Here is a 17570-nt window from a genome sequence, read left to right on the forward strand (position 1 = left end):
TTCCCTTCGGCTCAGGTCATGATCCCAGAGTCCTAGGATTGAGTCCCACATTGGACTCCCTGCTCAGCAGGGAGTCTGTTTCTCCCTTTCCCTCTGCTCCCCCACCCCCGCTTGTGTGTGCTCCCTCAAGCTCTCTGTCTCTCTCAAATAAATAAATAAAATCTTAAAAAAAAAAAACAGGTAAGGGCAGGACAGGTGCTGGGAAGATGCCAGAGTAGGAGGACCCTAAGCTCATCCTATCCCATATTTACAAATGGATAACACTCACATCTGAGTTAAAAAAAATGGGACAGCAATCTGAAGACTGGCAGAAAACACTCCACAACTAAATGTTGAGAAGGAACTGTATCAGAGAGATTAGGAAGAGCAGAAACATTGGTCAGGAGTTGCCAACAGGAGGGAGGAAGCTGTAGGCACAGAGATGGAAAAGCACCAAGCAGCCCGCACAGGGAAAATTAATCCCTGTAATGTCTGGCCTTGAAAACCAGAGGGGACTGAACTCTTTGTTTATATAACCAGTGGGTCTTGAAGCCTGGAGCTTTGAAAGGCTGCTGACTCAGCACTGGTTAAGCCAGGAGGGCTATTGATAGCTGGGTTCCTACCCTTAAAGAGACAACAGTTGGAGGAGAGGCAACATAGAATCAACAATTTGCACAATGCCTGGGGCAAGTGGGATAGAGATACTTGTAAGGATTTCAGAGCATGTTGGGGGACTTCTCCAGAAACAAAACAGCTGGTGGGTACCATTTTCTTCCCCTGCACCCAGCATAAACACAGAGCCACCTGCCAGAGGTGGTGCTGCACAGACACTTGCTACCTAACCTGCTAGCAGTGTGCCTCACCCATGAGTTCTCCTGAGGGTTCACCCACTCTAAGCCTGCTGGCCTCAGCCCTGGGCACAAGGCAAATCTTTTAATGTGGTATATGCCCAACCCAACCACTCTTCACCTTCAGGAGCTGCTGCACTCAGCACCCAGCCTCTGCATGCACAGATGCAATGCCCAACCGCTGTGGTACCCCTGGCCACCACCACTGCCATGTGCTGAACCACCACTTCTGCCACTAATGCATGTGGGGCCCCTGGCCGCAGCTGCTCTTTGGGGGATCTGGCAGGACTTGCAGCTCTGTGCAAATTTTGCTTACATGAATGCTCTTCCACCAAGCTCTCCTGCCATCATGCCCCCTCAGGGCTGGCTGGCCTGCATCTCAGTAATACCACAGACAGCAAACACAGCCCACAACAGGCAGAGTCAGTGCAGAAGCCTGGACTGAAAGGAACGTGACTCCTTTGCTGAAGCAAGGAGCAAGCATCACATATAAGAGATTCCCCTGAAATGCCAGACTCTGGACACTGCACTGCAGGGCACTACAGGACCTCGTCTTCATAAAACCACTACTTTTAAGAGCAGAAGACATAGACAAAATGATGAGACAGAAGAATTTGTCCCAAATGAAAGAACAGCACAAAATCACAGCAGGAGATCTAAGCAAAATAGATATAAATAGTATGCCTGATAGAAAATTTAAAGTAATGATCATGAAGATACTCACTGGACTTCAGAAAAGGGTGGAGGACGTCAGTTAAACCCTTGATGAAGAAATAAAAAATAACACATTAGAGGTGAAGAACTCAATAAATGAAATTAAAAATACATGGAATAAATAGTAGGTTACAGGAAGCAGAGGAATGCATCTGTAGCCTGGAGGTTAGAACAACAGAAAGCAATTCAGCTGAAAAGGTGAGAGACAAATACTACACAATGAGAATACATTTAGAGAACTCAGTGACTCCATCGAGTGTAATAACATTAGGGTTATAGGGATCCCAGAAGGAAAAGAGATTGAAAGGGGGGCAGAAAATGTATCTGAAAAAATAACAGCTGAAAATGTCCCAAATATGGGGAGGGAAACAAAGATCAAGATTCAGGAGGCACAGAGATCCCCCAACAAATTCAGCACAAAGAGGTCCACACCAAGACATATAGTAATTAAAATGGAAAAAAAAAGTGATAAAAAAAGAATTTTGAAGGTTGCAAGAGAAAAGAAGATAGCTACATACAAAGGAAACTCCATAAGATAATTAGCTGATTTTTCAGCAGAAAATTTACAGGCCAGAATGGAGTGGCATTATATATTCAAAATGCTAAAAGGGAAAAATCTGCAGCCACGAATACTCTATCCAGCAAGGCTCTGATTCAGAATAGGAGAGATAAGAGTTTTTCAGAAAAACCAAAACTACAAGAGTTCATGGCCACTAAACCAGCCCTACAATACATATTAAAGGGGAGTCTTTGGGTGGAAAGACCATTAGTGAGAGTATAAAAAGTAAAAAACACACAAACAGTAAAAATAAGTATTTCTGTAAAAATTACTCAAGGGATTCATAAAATAAAAGGAGGTAAAATATGATGCCTGATATCTGAAATGTGGAGGGAAGAGGAGTAAATAATGAGTTCAAAATTAAGTGACCATCAGCTTAATACAGACCACTATATACAAAAGATATTTTATATAAAATGAATGGAAATTGCAAATCAAAAATCAATAATAGATATGAAAAAATAAAGAGTAAGAAATCCAAGCATATCACTAAAGAAAACCACAAAAGCATGAAAGAGAGAAAGGGAGGAAGGGGTCAGGAAAAAACTACAAACAACCACAAAACATATAACAAAATGGCAATAAATGCATATCTACCAATAATTACATTGAATGTAAATGGACTAAATGCTCCAATCAAAAGATACAGGATGACAGAGTGGATAAGAAAACAAGACCCATCCATATGCTGCCTACAAGAGACTCATTTCAGACCTAAAAAAGATACCTGCATTTTGAAAGTAAGGGCAAGGAGTTAAGATGGTGGAGGAGTAAGGGGACCCTAAGTTTTTCTCATCCCTCAAATACAACTAGACAGTTATCAAATCATTCTGAACATCCAAGAAATCAATCATAAGTCTGAGAGAACAAATACTGGAAGTCTACAAATAGAGAATTGACCACTTTTTGGAAGATAGGAAGTGTGGAGACTTGAATTTGGTGTGATATAGCTGTGGATATGGTGGTGGTGGGGAGGGAGCCTGCTTAAGGAGGCTACTGCAAAGTATTATAAGCAGTGGAGCACAAAGTCAGAACTTTTAGAAGTCTGCTATAGTGGGGGACATGCTGGCTTGAAAGTGCTCAGATGATGAGATGGAGCAAAATCCCAGGTCTGACACCATGATCTAAGGATCCCCTGGGTCACAAGAAGAATGGGTGGCACCTAAGTACTGCACTGCTCCCAGGCATAGGAGCATGGAAGCCAGCTGAGAACAGCAAGTCTAGGTGCTGGCTTTCTGCTCTGTGTTGCCATAAACTCTGAATTGGTGTGTGGTCCTGCGACCGTTTTCCTGGGACACGTTCAGCAAGACCTTCCCTGTGAGGAACAAAGTCGGTCCCAGATGCAGGAGTCCCTAAAATTTGGAGTTTTGAAACTCAGTCATGTGCCTGAGATAAAAAAGCTCAGACAGGGATAGGGTGACCACAGAGTTCTGATGGAAACCAGGGAGACAAGACTGATTGATTGCTTTTCTGTGAGGGCTCACTGAAGAGTGGGGGTGCAAATATTCAGCTCCCTGGCTAGAGAGCGCTGGCCATATTAATCCGACCCATCAGTGCTGAAAGCCTTCAGGGAGCAAAGCAGCGCCACCTAGCGGCCACTTACACCAAGCCCTGCCTCCCTGCCCCCTGGAGGCCCATCTCTAGGGCAAGTCCACCTGTGAATCAGTGCAACAGTTCCCTCCCCCAAAAGACTAGCACAAACTATTTGCTTGCAGCACCAGAGATGGTTGCAAAGCTTCAGCTCTAGGGGAAATAGGATCTAGCATCCTTTATACTTTTATTCTTTATTTTTTTATTACTATTTTTCAGTAATTTTCTTATTTTTTCAATTCTTTTTATTCTTTTCTAATTTTTATATATACTTTATATATATTTTCGTTTTTGTTTCCTTTCATTCTATTATATACATCTACTTATATTTATTATATATAGTAGATACATTTATATATCTATTATTATATGTAATAGATATATTTATACCTATATATCTATATCTATAGATATATCTATATATAATAAGTATATATATATATATTTTTTTCCTTTCTTTCCTATTTTGGGATCTAGTTTCTTTTAACAAGTAGACCAAAACACACCCAGGATCTAGGTTTGTTGTTGTTGCTGTTGTTGTTATTATTGTTTTATTATTATTATTATTTCTTCTTTTCTTTTCTGGACAGAATGAAGAGATGGAGAAATTCACCCCCGAAAAAAAACAAGAGGTATTACTCATGATGAGGAACTTAATCAATACAGACATAAGTAAAATGTCTGAACTAGAATTTAAAGCAATGATTATAAAGATACTAGCTGGGCTTGAAAAAGCATAGAAGACACTAGAGAATCTCTTATTGCAGAGATAAAAGAACTAAAATCTAGTCAAGCTGAAATTAAAAATGTTGTAACCGAGACACAGTCCCAAATGGAGGTCATAAAAACAAGGATGAATGAAGCAGAAGAGTGAAGCAATAATAAAGAAGATAAAATTATAAAAAAATAATGAGGCTGAAAAGAAGAGGGAAAGAAAACTATTAGATTATGAAGATAGACTTAGGGAACTCAGAGATTCCATAAAGCAAAATAATTTCTGTAACATAGGAGTCCCAGAAGAAGAAGAGTAGGAAAAGGGAGCAGAAGGTTTATTTGAACAAATTATAGCTGAGAATGTCCCTAATCTGGGGAAGGAAACAGGCATTCAAGTCCAAGAGGCACAGAGAAATGAACAAAAATAGATTAACACCAATACGTATCATAGTGAAACTTGCAAATTACAAAGATAAAGAGAAAATTCTGAAAGCTGCTTGGGAGAAGAAGTCTTTAACCTAAAAGGGTAGACATATAAGGCTGGCAGCAGACCTTCCAAAGAGACATGGCATGCCAGAAAAGACTGACATGATACATTCAATGTGCTAAATGGGAAAAATATGCAATCAAGAATACTCTAGACAGCAAGGCTGTCATTCAGAATAAAGAGAGATAAAGGGTTTCCAAGACAGGGGCACCTTGGTGGCTCAGTTGGTTAAGCATCTGCCTTCAGCTCAGGTCATGATCCCAGGGTCCTGGGATTGAGCCCCACATTGGGCTCCTTGCTCAGCAGGGAGACTGCTTCTCCCTCACCTTCTCCCTCTGCTTGTGCTCTCTCTCTGTGTCAAATAAATAAAACCTTAAAAAAAAAGAGTTTCCAAGACAAACAAAAACTAGAGGGATTTGTTAACACTAAACCAGCTCTGCAAGAAATATTAAAGGGGACCTTTGAGCAGAAAGAGAAACCAAAAGTAACAAAGACTAGAAAGGAACAGAGTGACTTTACAGGTAATACAATGGCACTACATTCATATCTTTCAATAATTACTCTGAATGTAAACAGACTAAATGCTCTAATCCAAAGACACAGGTTATCAGAATGGATTAAAAAACAAGATGCATTGATATGTTGCTTACAAGTGACTCATTTTAGACCCAAAGACACCTCCAGATTAAAAGTGAGGGGGTGGAGAACCATTTACCATGCTAATGGACATCAAAAGAAAGCTGGAGTAGCCATACTTCTATCTGACAAAATAGATTTTAAACCAAAGACTAGTAAGAGATGAAAAAGGACACTATATCATATATCCTTGGTCTATCCAACAAGAAAATCTAACAATTGTAAATATTTATGCCTCTAATATGGGGAAACAGCCAAATATATAAATCAATTCATAACACTTAAAGAAACTCATTGATAATAATATAATACTAATAGGGGACTTTCACACCCCACTCACAGCAATGGACAGATTATCTAAGCAGATGATCAACAAGGAAACAATGGCTTTGAATGACACACTGGATGAGATGAACTTAACATATATTCAGAACATTTCATCCTAAAGCAGCAGAATAGTACCAAAAAAGGCTGAGATCATACCATGCATATTTTCAGAACACAATGATATGAAACTTGAAACCAACCACAAGAAGAAATTTGAAAAGACCACAAATGCATGGAGGTTAAAGAACATCTCACTAAAGAATGAATGGGTCAACCAGAAAATTAAAGAATTAAAGAAATACATAGAAGCAAATGAAAATGAAAATATGACAGTTCAAAACCTTTGGGATGCAATAAAGGTGGTTCTAAGAGGGAAGTATATAGCAATACAGGCCTTACTCAAGAAGGAAGAAAAGTCTCAAATATACACCTAACATTACACCTAAAGGAGCTGTGAAAAGAACACCAAATAAAGCCTAAATCCAATAGAAGAGAAAGAATAAAGATTAGGGAAGAAATAAATGATATGGAAATTAAAAAAAAAAACAGTAGAACATATCAACAAAACCAGGAGCTCATTCTTTGAAAGAATTAAGAAGATTGATAAACCCGTAGCCAGAGATATCAAAAAGGAAAGAGAAAGGACCCAAATAAATAAAATCATGATGACAGAGGAGAGATCACAACCAACACTGTAGAAATACAAACAATTATAAGAGAATATTATGAGCTAATACATGCCAACTAATTAGGCAATCTGGAAGAAATGGATCAATTCCCAGGAACATGTAAACTACCAAAACTGAAACAGGAAGAAATAGAAAAACTGAGCAGACCCATAGCCAGCAAAGAAATTGAATCAGTAATCAAAAATCTCCCAACAAATAGGAGTCCAGAGCTGGATGGCTTCCCAAGGGAATTCTACCAAACATTTAAAGAAGAATTAATACTTATTTTTCTGAAACTGTTCCAAAAAGTACAAAAGGAAAGAAAATGTCCAAACTCATTCTATGATGCCAGCATTACCTTGATTCCAAAACCAGACAAAGACCCCTCTAAAAAGGAGAATTACAGACCAATATCTCTGATGAACATGGATGCAAAAATTCTCACCAAGATACTAACTAATTGGATCCAAAAGTATATTAAAAGAATTATTCACCACTATCAAGTGGGATTTATTCCTGGGCTACAGGGGTGGTTCAACATCTGAAAATCAATCAAGGTGATACATCACATTAATAAAAGAAAGGATAAGAACCATATGACCCTCTTAATAGATGCAGAAAAAGCATTTGACAAAATATAGCACCCATTCTTGATAAAAATCCTCAACAATGTAGGGAAAGAGGGAACACACCTCAACATCATAAAGGCCATATACAAAAGCCCCACAGCTAATATAATCCTCAATGGGGAAAAACTGAGAGCTTTACCCCAAAGGTCAGGAACATGACAGGGATGTCCACTCTTACCACTGTCATTCAACATAGTATTGGAAGTCCTAGCCTCAGCAATCAGACAACAAAAAGAAATAAAAGGCATCCAAATCAGCAAGGAAGAAGTCAAACTTTCACTCTTCACAGACAACATGATACTCTATGTAGAAAACCCAAATGACTCCACCAAAATTTGCTAGAACTGATACAGGAATTCAGCAAAGTTGCAGGTTATAAAATCAATGCACTGAAGTCTGCTGCATTTCTATTCACCAACAATAAAGTAGCAGAAAGAGAAATCAAGGAATTGATCCTGTTTATGATTGCACCAAAAACCTTAAGATACTTAGGAATAAACCTAACCAAAGAGGTAAAAGACCTGTACTCTGAGAACTATAGAACACTTATGAAAGATATTGAGGAAGACACAAAGAAATAGGAAAATATTCCATGCTCATGGATTGGAAGAACAAATATTGTTAAAATATCTATGCTTCCCTAAAGCATACTACACATTTAATTCAATCCCTATCAAAATATCACCAGCATTTTTCACAGAACTGGAACAAACAACTCTAAAATTTGTATGGAATCAGAAAAGACCCCAAATAGCCAAAGTAATGTTGAAAAAGAAAACCAATGCTGGAGGCATCACAATTCCAGATTTCAAGCTATATTACAAAGCTCTCATCATCAAGACAGTATGGTACTGGCACAATAACAGACATATAGATCAATGGAACAAAATAGAGAACCCATAAGTGGACCCTCAATTCTATGGGCAACTAATCTTCAATAAAGTAGGCAAGAATATCCAATGGAAAAAAGACAGTCTCTTCAACAAATGGTGTTGGGAAATTTGGGCAGGAATATGGAGAAGAATGAAACTGGACCACTTTCTTACACCATACACAAAAATAAATTGTATGGAATCCATCAAAATTGTAGAGGAGAACACAGGCATCAACCATTTTGACCTCAGCTGCAGCAACTTCTTGCTAGACATGTCTCTAGAGGCAAGGGAAACAAAAGCAAAAGTGAACTATTGGGACTTCATCAGGAAAAAAAGCTTTTACACAGGCAAAGGAAATAATCAAGAAAGCTAAAAGGCCACCTATGGAATGGGAGAAGATATTCACAAATGACATATCCAATAAAGGGCTAGTATCAAAAATCTATAAAGAGTTTATCAAACTCAACACCTAAAAAACAAGAAATACAGTCAAGAAATGGGCAGAAGACATGAACAGACATTTCTCCAAAAAAGACATATAGAAATGACTAACAGACACATGAAAAAATGCTCAACATCATTCATCATTAGGGAAATACAAATAAAAAACACAATGAGATATCACCTCACACTGGCTGGAATGGTTAAAATGAACAACTCAGGAAACAACAGATGTTGGTGAGGATGCAGAGAAAGGGGGACCCTCTTACACTGTTGTGGGAATGCAAACTGGTGCAGCCACTCTGGTCACAGAATACAAAATCAACATACAGAAATCCATTGCATTTTTATACACTAGTATTGAAGCAGCCAAAAAAGAAATTAAGAAAACAACCCAGTTACAATTGCACCAAAAATAATAAGATACCTAGGAATAAACCTAACCAAAAAAGATGGAAAGACCTGTACTCTGAAAACTATTAAAACATTGATGAAAGAAATTGAAGATGACACAAACAAATGGAAAGACATTCCATGCTCATAGATTGGAAGAACATATATTGTTAAAATGTCAATACTACCAAAGCAATCTACAGATTTAATGCAATCCTTATCAAAATACCAACAGCATTTTTCACAGAACTAGAATAAAAAATCCTAAAATTTATATGAAACCACAAAAGACCCTGAATAGTCAAAGCAATTTTGAAAAAGAAAACCAAAGCTGGAGGCATCACAATTCCAGACTTCAAATTATATTACAAAGCTGTAGTAATCAACACAGTATGGTACTGGCACGAAAACAGACACATAGACCAATGGAACAGAATAGAGAACCCAGAAATAGACACATAATGACATGTTCAACTAATCTTCCACAAGACAGGAAAGAATATCCAATGGAAAAAAGTCTCTTCAACAAATGGGTTGGGAAAACTGGACAGCAACATGTGAAAGAATGAAACTGGACCACTTCCCTACACCATACACAAAAATGAATTCAAAATGGATGAAAGACCTTAATGTGAGACAGGAAACCATTAAAACTGTAGAGAACACAGGCACCAAACTCTTTGACCTCAGCTATAGCAAGTTCTTACTGGACACATCTCCAGAGGCAAGGGAAGCAAAAGCAAAAATGAGCTCTTGCAACTTCATCAAGATAAAAAGCTTCTGCACAGTGAGGGAAACAGTGAACAAAAGGCTACCTACTGAATGGGAGAAGATTTTGCAAATGACATATCTGATAAAGGGTTAGTATCCAAAATCTATAAAGAACTTACACAACTTGGGGCAGCTGGGTGGCTCAGTCATTAAGCATCTGCCTTTGGCTCAGGTCATGATCCCAGGGTCCTGGGATCGAGCCCTGCATTGGGCTCGTGCTCAGCAGGAAGCCTGCTTCTCCCTCTCCCACTCCCTCTGCTTGTGTTCCCTCTCTCGCTGTCTCTCTCTCTCTGTCAAATAAATAAAAAATCTTTAAAAAAAGAGCTTACACAACTCAACACTCAAAAAACAAATAATCCAATTAAAAAATGGGCAGAAGACATAAACAGACATTTTTGCAAAGAAGACGACCAGATGGCCAACAGACACATGAAAAGATGCTCAACACCACTCATCATCAGGGAAATGCAAGTCAAAACTACAATGGAGAATGCATCTCTTTGCCTTTTGCAGCTTCTAAAGGCCACCTGCATTCATTGGCTTGTGGCTTCTTCCTCCATCTTCAGAATGCATCACTCCAATCTCTGCTTCTTTTGTCACATGATCTTCTCTCTGACTTTAATTCCTCTGGTGCCCCTTTTATAAGGACTCTTTTGATTACATCAGGCCCACTTGGATATTTTCCCTATCTCAAGATTTTTAATTATGTCACAAAGTCCCTTTTGCCATATTAGAGACCATGCACAGTTTTCAGGGATTACGAGTCAGACCTTTTGGGACCATTATTCAGACTGCCACAGAAGGACCTAGTGTGGTCAGCACTCAGATGTCAAATAAATGGTAGGGTTACAACCCCAAGGGTGGGGACTCTAATCACAGAGAAACACATGAAGAGTAAGTTCTTCAAAACCTAGAGGGATCTCTGTTCAGAACACAGCTTTTCATTTTGTGTAGAGGATGTGGCATTCCCATCAGATTACAAGGAATAAAGAGGCACATGTTTGTATCAGGCCAGTTAACAACTTGGCGCAGTTTGAGACCTAAGAGAAAAGACTGTAGCAGTTCAACATCAGGTTCAAGGTGATGTTAGTATGTGCCTCATCTCAGGTTTTACCTTGACCAGTGCCATTTTGATCTCCTTTCCCAGAGCTGCTAAGCCTCGCCCCTCCCCTTCTTTGCTCCTGCCTGTTGTTTTTTTTAATTTAAATTCAGTTAGCCAACATAAAATACCTCATTAATTTCAGACATAATGTTCAATAATTCCTCAGTTGTGTATAACAACCAATGCTCGTCACATCATGTGCTTTCCTTAATGCCCATCATCCAGTTACCCCATCCCCCCACCCACTTCCCCTCCAGAAACCCTCAGTTTGCTTTATATAGTTAAGAATCTCTCATGGTTTGTGTCCCTCTCTGATTATTTCCCATTCATTTTCCCTCCCTTCCCCTATGATCCTCTGCGCTGTTTCTTATTTTTTTATTTATTTATTTTTAAAGATTTTATTTATTTATTTGAGAGAGATAGAATGAGAGACAGAGAGCATGAGAGGGAGGAGGGTCAGAGGGAGAAGCAGACTCCCTGCCGAGCAGGGAGCCCGATGCGGGACTCGATCCTGGGACTCCAGGATCATGACCTGAGCCGAAGGCAGTCGCTTAACCAACTGAGCCACCCAGGTGCCCTGTGCTGTTTCTTATATTCCACATATAAGTGAAACCATATGATAATTGTCTTTCTCTGATTGACTTATTTCACTTAGCATAATACCCTCCATTTCTATCCACATCAGTGTAAATGGTAAGTATTCATCCTTTTTGATGGCTGAGTAATATTCCAGTGTGTGTGTGTGTGTGTGTGTGTGTGTGTGTGTGTGTGTGTGTATACCACATCTTCTTTATCCATTCATCTGTCGATGGACAACTAACTGGAATTTAGATAAAACCTTGAAACTACAAAAAAAAAGAAAGAAGGAAAAAAAGAAAGAAAAAACCAGAGAGGCAAGGGGCATCTGAGTGGCTCAGTCAGTTAAGCATTTGACTTTGGCATAGGTCTCAGGGTCCTGGAATAGAGCCCCGCATCTGGCTCCATGCTCAGCGGAGAGTCTGCTTGTCCTTCTCCCTCTTCCCCTCCCCCACTCATGCTCTGTCTCTTGCGCAAATAAATAAAATCTTTCTTTCAAAAAAAGAAAAAACTGGGGGAAAAGAAGTAAAGAAAACCAGGAGAATGAAGTCTTATGGATACAAAATATTAATAAAAAGATAGGGATTCTAAAAAGAAAATGAATAGAAATTTGATGATAAAAAGTTTAATAATTGTGATTAAAATTTACCAGAGGGGTTGAACAGCAGCAGAAGCAGATTTGAGCAGGCAGCAGAAAGAATCAGAGAACTTGAAGATAAGTCAATCAAGATTACCTAGTCTGGGGAAGAGAAACTAAAGAAATTAAGAAAAATGAACAGAGTTTAAGAGACCTGTGGGACCCTGAGAAGTGTACCAATATACATGAGTAGGATAAACTCAAACAGCCACACCAAGACAATTATAATCAAACTATTGAAAACCAAAGACAGGGATCCTGAAAGCAGAAAGAGAGAAGTGACTCATCACATATAAGCGATGTTCACTAAGATTAACAGCTTACTCCTCATTAGAAACCATTGAGGCTGTAAAACAGTGGGATAATCTATTAACTATGTTTTCTTATTTTCTGTATTCTTGATACACCACTATCTTGGGTCTTACAAACTCTGGAGAAACTGCACCCCCCACCCCTGCCCAGTGTTAGCTAATTCCTAGACATAGCAAATGACTTGCCTGTGAATAAGGTTTTGATATGCAAATAAACCAATCCAAAACCCCCATATCCCCCAACAACCTTCTTTACTGAACTCTTACACTACAAACCTCTATTTCCCTAATCACCCTAAGGTATTAGACAACCAGAAACAGCCCCTGCACTCTGGAACCCACTGAAATTATTCAGCTAGCCAACCTTAAGCCTGCTTAGTCTGCTTACCCTGCCTTGTCCATTCCTTCCCACAAAAACCACAATAAATGTTCATTTTCCTTGTGTGGTCTTGCATGGCATGCCATGCCTCCTGATTCTAGGGAACTGTGAGTAAAGACTCCTTCCTTCATGACAGTCATTTCTGTGGCTATGTGTCTTACCAACCTGATTAAAACAAATCCAGGTACATTTTAAAACAGATAACATGCTCAAAATACTGAAAGAAAAAATTTGTTAACCAAGAATTGCATATCTGGCAAAATTATCCTCCAAAATGGAGGAGAAATTAAGACATTCCCTAATAGGCAAAAACTGAGGAATATGTGACTGGTACAAGAAATGCTAAGGGGAATCCTTCAGGCTGAAATGAAAAGACAATAGACAATTAGACAATAAGAACACCAGCAAAGGTAATTACATAGGTGAATATAAAAATCAGTTATCAGTGTGTTTTTAGTTTGTAATTTCACGTTTTTTCTATGGGATTTAAGAAGAACCACATAAAACTATTTTATGAACTTTAGTGGGCACACAATGTATAAAGATGTACTTGTGATAACAAAAGTAAAAAGGGGAGGAAGGTAGGTATATAAGAGCAAAGTATTGGTATAATATTGAAATTAAGACAGTAATATATGAACTACATTGTTATACACAATGTTAATTGTAATCCACAGGGCAATCACCAAGAAAATAACTTGAAATTTTATAACAGGTTAAAAATGAAAGGATAGAAAAAATATATTCCATGTAAACAGTAACCAAAAGAGAGTTGAGGTAGTTATATTATCAGAAAAAAAAATGGCTTTTAGGGCAAAAACTGAGAGATACAGAAGGACATTATATGTCAAAAGAATTAATCCATAAAGATATAACATATATGCACCTAAAAATAGAGACCCCAAATATCTGTAATAAAAACTGACAGATTGAAGGGAGAGATACATACTTAAGAATAATAATTTTTGACTTCAACACCTCACTTTCAATAATGACTGGAAGAAATCCACAACAGAGATCAAAGCAAAACAGATATAAGTAACATGCCTGGTGGAGAATTTAAAGCAATGATCATAAGGATACTCATGGGACTTGAGAAAAAATGGAAGGCATCAGTGAGACTCTTACCATAGAGATAAAAGAATTAAAGAAGAATCAATTAGAGATGAAGAATGTAGTAAATGAGATTAGAAATAAGTTTGATGCAATGACCAGCAGCTGAAAGAAGCAGAGGAATGAATTAATGACCTACAAGAAACAGTAATGCAAAGCAATGAAGTTGAACAAAAGAGAGAAAGAAGAAGAATGTAACATGAGAATAGATTTAGGGAAGTCAGTGATTCCATCAAATGTATTAACATTCATATTATAGGAGTTCCAGAAGAAGAAGAAGAAGAGAGAAAAGAGGACAGAAAACTTATTTGAAGACGTACTCACTGAAAACTTACCTAATCTGGGGAAGGAAACAGACATCCAGATCCAGGAGGCACAGAGAACTCTCATCAAAATCAACAAAAGCAGGCCCACACCAAGACATATTGTAATTAAATTAGCAAAATATAGTGAGAAATAAAAAATCTTAAAAACAGCAAGACAAAAGAAGTCCTTAACTTATAAGACAAAATCCATAAGCCTAGCAGGATATTTTTCAACAGAATCTTGGCAAGCCAGAAAAGAGTGGCATGATATAATGCAAAATGCTGAATGGGACAATCTGCAGCCAAGAATACTCTATCCAGCAAGGCTATCACTCAGAATAAAAGGAGAAATAAAGAGTTTCCCAGACAGAGAAAAACTAAAGGAGTTTGTGATCACTAAACCAGCCTTAAAACAAATATTAAAGGGCACACTTTGAGTAGAAAGGGGAGACCAAAAGTGACAGTATAAAGGCAGGAAACACAAAAGCAGTAAAAATGAATATTTCTGTAAAAATCAGTCAAGAAATTCACAAAAAGGGATATAAAATATAACAATACATACCTTAAACATGGGGGAAGAGAGGAGAAAAGAATGGGTTCAAACTTGAATGACCATCAACTTAATACTGCCATATGCAGAAGAGGTTACATACAAACATAATGATAACCATATATCAAAAACCACCAATAAACATGCAAAAAATAAAGAGAAAGAGATCCAAATATATCACTAAAGAAAATCAGCAAAACATGAAAGGGGGAAACACAAGAAAGGATCAGAGAAAATTTCCAGAAACAACCAGAAAACAAATAATAAAATAGCAATAAATACATACCAATAATTACTTTGAATGTAACTGGACTGAACATTCCAAACAAAAGACATGGGGTGAAAAAGTAGGTAAAAAAACAAGACCCATACATATGCTGCCTCAAAAGACTCATTTCAGACTTAAAGACACCTGCAGATTGAAAGTGAGCAGGTGGAGAAATATTTATCTTGCAAATGGATGTCAAAAGAAAGCTGGAATAGCAATACTTCTACTGGAAAAACTAGACTTTAAAACAAACACTGTAACGAGAGATGAAGAAGAGCACTATGTAACAATAAAGGGGACAATCCAACAAGAAGATATAACAATTGTAGATATTTATGCACCCAACATAGGAGCACCAAAATATATAAAACCATTAATAATAAACATAATGGAACTAATTGATAATAATACAATAATAATAGAGGACTTTAACACCCCACTTTCATGGATGGACAGATCATCTAAGCAGAAAATCAATAAAGAAACAATAGCTTTAAATAATGAACTAGACAAGATGGACATAACAAATATATTCAGAACATTCCACCTAAAACAGAGGAATACACATTCTTTTCAAGTGCACATAGAATATTCTCCAGAACATATCACATATTAGGTCACAAAATAGGTCTTAACAAATACAAAAAATTCTACCAAACATTTGAAGAGCTAATAGCTATTCTTCCCAAACTGTTCTAAAAGATGAAAAGGAAGGGAAAGTTCCATATTCTATGAAGCCAGCATTACTCTGATACCAAAACCAGATAAATACATGACAAAAAAAAGAGAACTACAGGCCAATATCTCTGATGAACATAAATGCAAAAATTCTCAACAAAATATAGCAAATTGAATTCAGTAATACATTAAAAAGAATCATTCACAATGATCAAGTAGGATTTATTCCTGGATTGCAAGGGTGCTTCAATATTCACAAATCAATCAATGTGATACATCACATTAATAAAAGAAAGGATAAGAATCACATGATCATATCAATAGATGCAGAAAAATCCTTTGACAAAGTACAACACCCATTCATGATAAAAACCTTCACAACAAAGTAGGTTTAGAGGAAACATACCTCAACATAATTAAGGCCATGTATGAAAAACCCACAGCTAATATTATCCTCAATGGGGAAAAACTGAGATATTCTTCTCTATGGTCAGGAATAAGACAGGGATGTCCACTCTCAACCCTGTAACTTAACATAGTACTGGAAGTCTTAGCCACAGCAATCGGACAACAAAAAGAAATTAAAGGCATCCAAATCAGCAAGGAATAAGTAAAACTTTCACTATTTGCAGATTACATGATACTCTATATAGAAAACCCAAAAAACTCTACCAAAAAAACTGCCAAGAACTGATACATGAACTCAGTAATGTCACAGAACACAAAATCAAAATACAGAAATCTGTTGCATTTCTATACACCAATAATGAAGTGGCAGGAAGAGAAATTAAGGAATCAATCCTATTTACAGTTGCACTAAAAACCATAAGATACCTAGGAATAAACTTAACCAAAGAGATGAAAGACCTGTACCCTGAAAACTATAAAACACTGATGAAAGAAATTGAAAATGACACAAAGAAATGGAAAGACATCCACGCTTATGGACTGGAAGAAGAAATATTGTTAAAATGTCAGTACTATCCAAAGCCATCTACACATTTAACACAATCCCTATCAAAATGCCAACAGCATTTTTCACAGAGCCAGAACAAACAATCTTAAAATTTTTGTGGAGCGACAGAAGTCAAAGTCACCTTGAAAAATAAGCAAAGCTGGAGGCATTACAATTCTGGACTTCGAGTTATATTACAAAGCTGTAGCAATCAACACAATATGGTACTGGCACAAAAACAGAATCACAGATCAATGGGACAGAATAAGAAATCCAGAAATGAATGCACAAATGTATGGTCAATTAATCTTCAACAAAGCAGGGAAGAATAACCAATGTGAAAACTGGACAGTAACATGCAAAAGAATGAAACTGGACCATTTTCTTACCTCATACACAAACATAAACTCCAAATGGATTAAAGACCTAAATGTGAGACATGAAACATAAAAATCTTCCTGGAAGAGAACACAGATAGTGACTTCTTAGGCATCAGCTGTAGCAGCTTCTTTCTAGGTATGTCTCCTGAGGCAAGGGAAACAAAAGCAAAAATAAGCTATTGGGACTACATCAAAATAAAAAGCTCCTGCACAGTGAAAAAACAATCAACAAAACTAAAAGGCAGGTTACAGAATGGGAGAAGATATTTGCAAATAACGTATCTGATAAAGGGTTAGTATACAAATTATATAAAGAACTTATAAAACTCAACACTCAAAGAAATGAATAATCCAATTTAAAAATAGAAAATATGAATATTTTTCCAAAGATATATAGATGGCCAACAGACACAGGAAAAGATGCTCGACATCATTTACCATCATTTCCCTAAATGTGAATCAAAAGTACAATGAGATATCACCTCACACCCGTCAGAATAGGTAAAATCAACAACACAAGAAACAACAGGTGTTGGCCCGGATGTGGAGAAAGGAAACACTATTGTGCTATTGGTGGGAATGCAAACTGGTGAAGCCACTGTGGAAAACAGTATGGAGATTCCTCAAAAAGTTAAAAATAGAACCACCCTATGATCCAGCAATTGTGCTACTAGGTATTTACCCA

The sequence above is a fragment of the Neomonachus schauinslandi genome, chromosome 4, assembly GCF_002201575.2.
Source record: "Neomonachus schauinslandi chromosome 4, ASM220157v2, whole genome shotgun sequence".
NCBI classification, from domain to species: domain Eukaryota; kingdom Metazoa; phylum Chordata; class Mammalia; order Carnivora; family Phocidae; genus Neomonachus; species Neomonachus schauinslandi.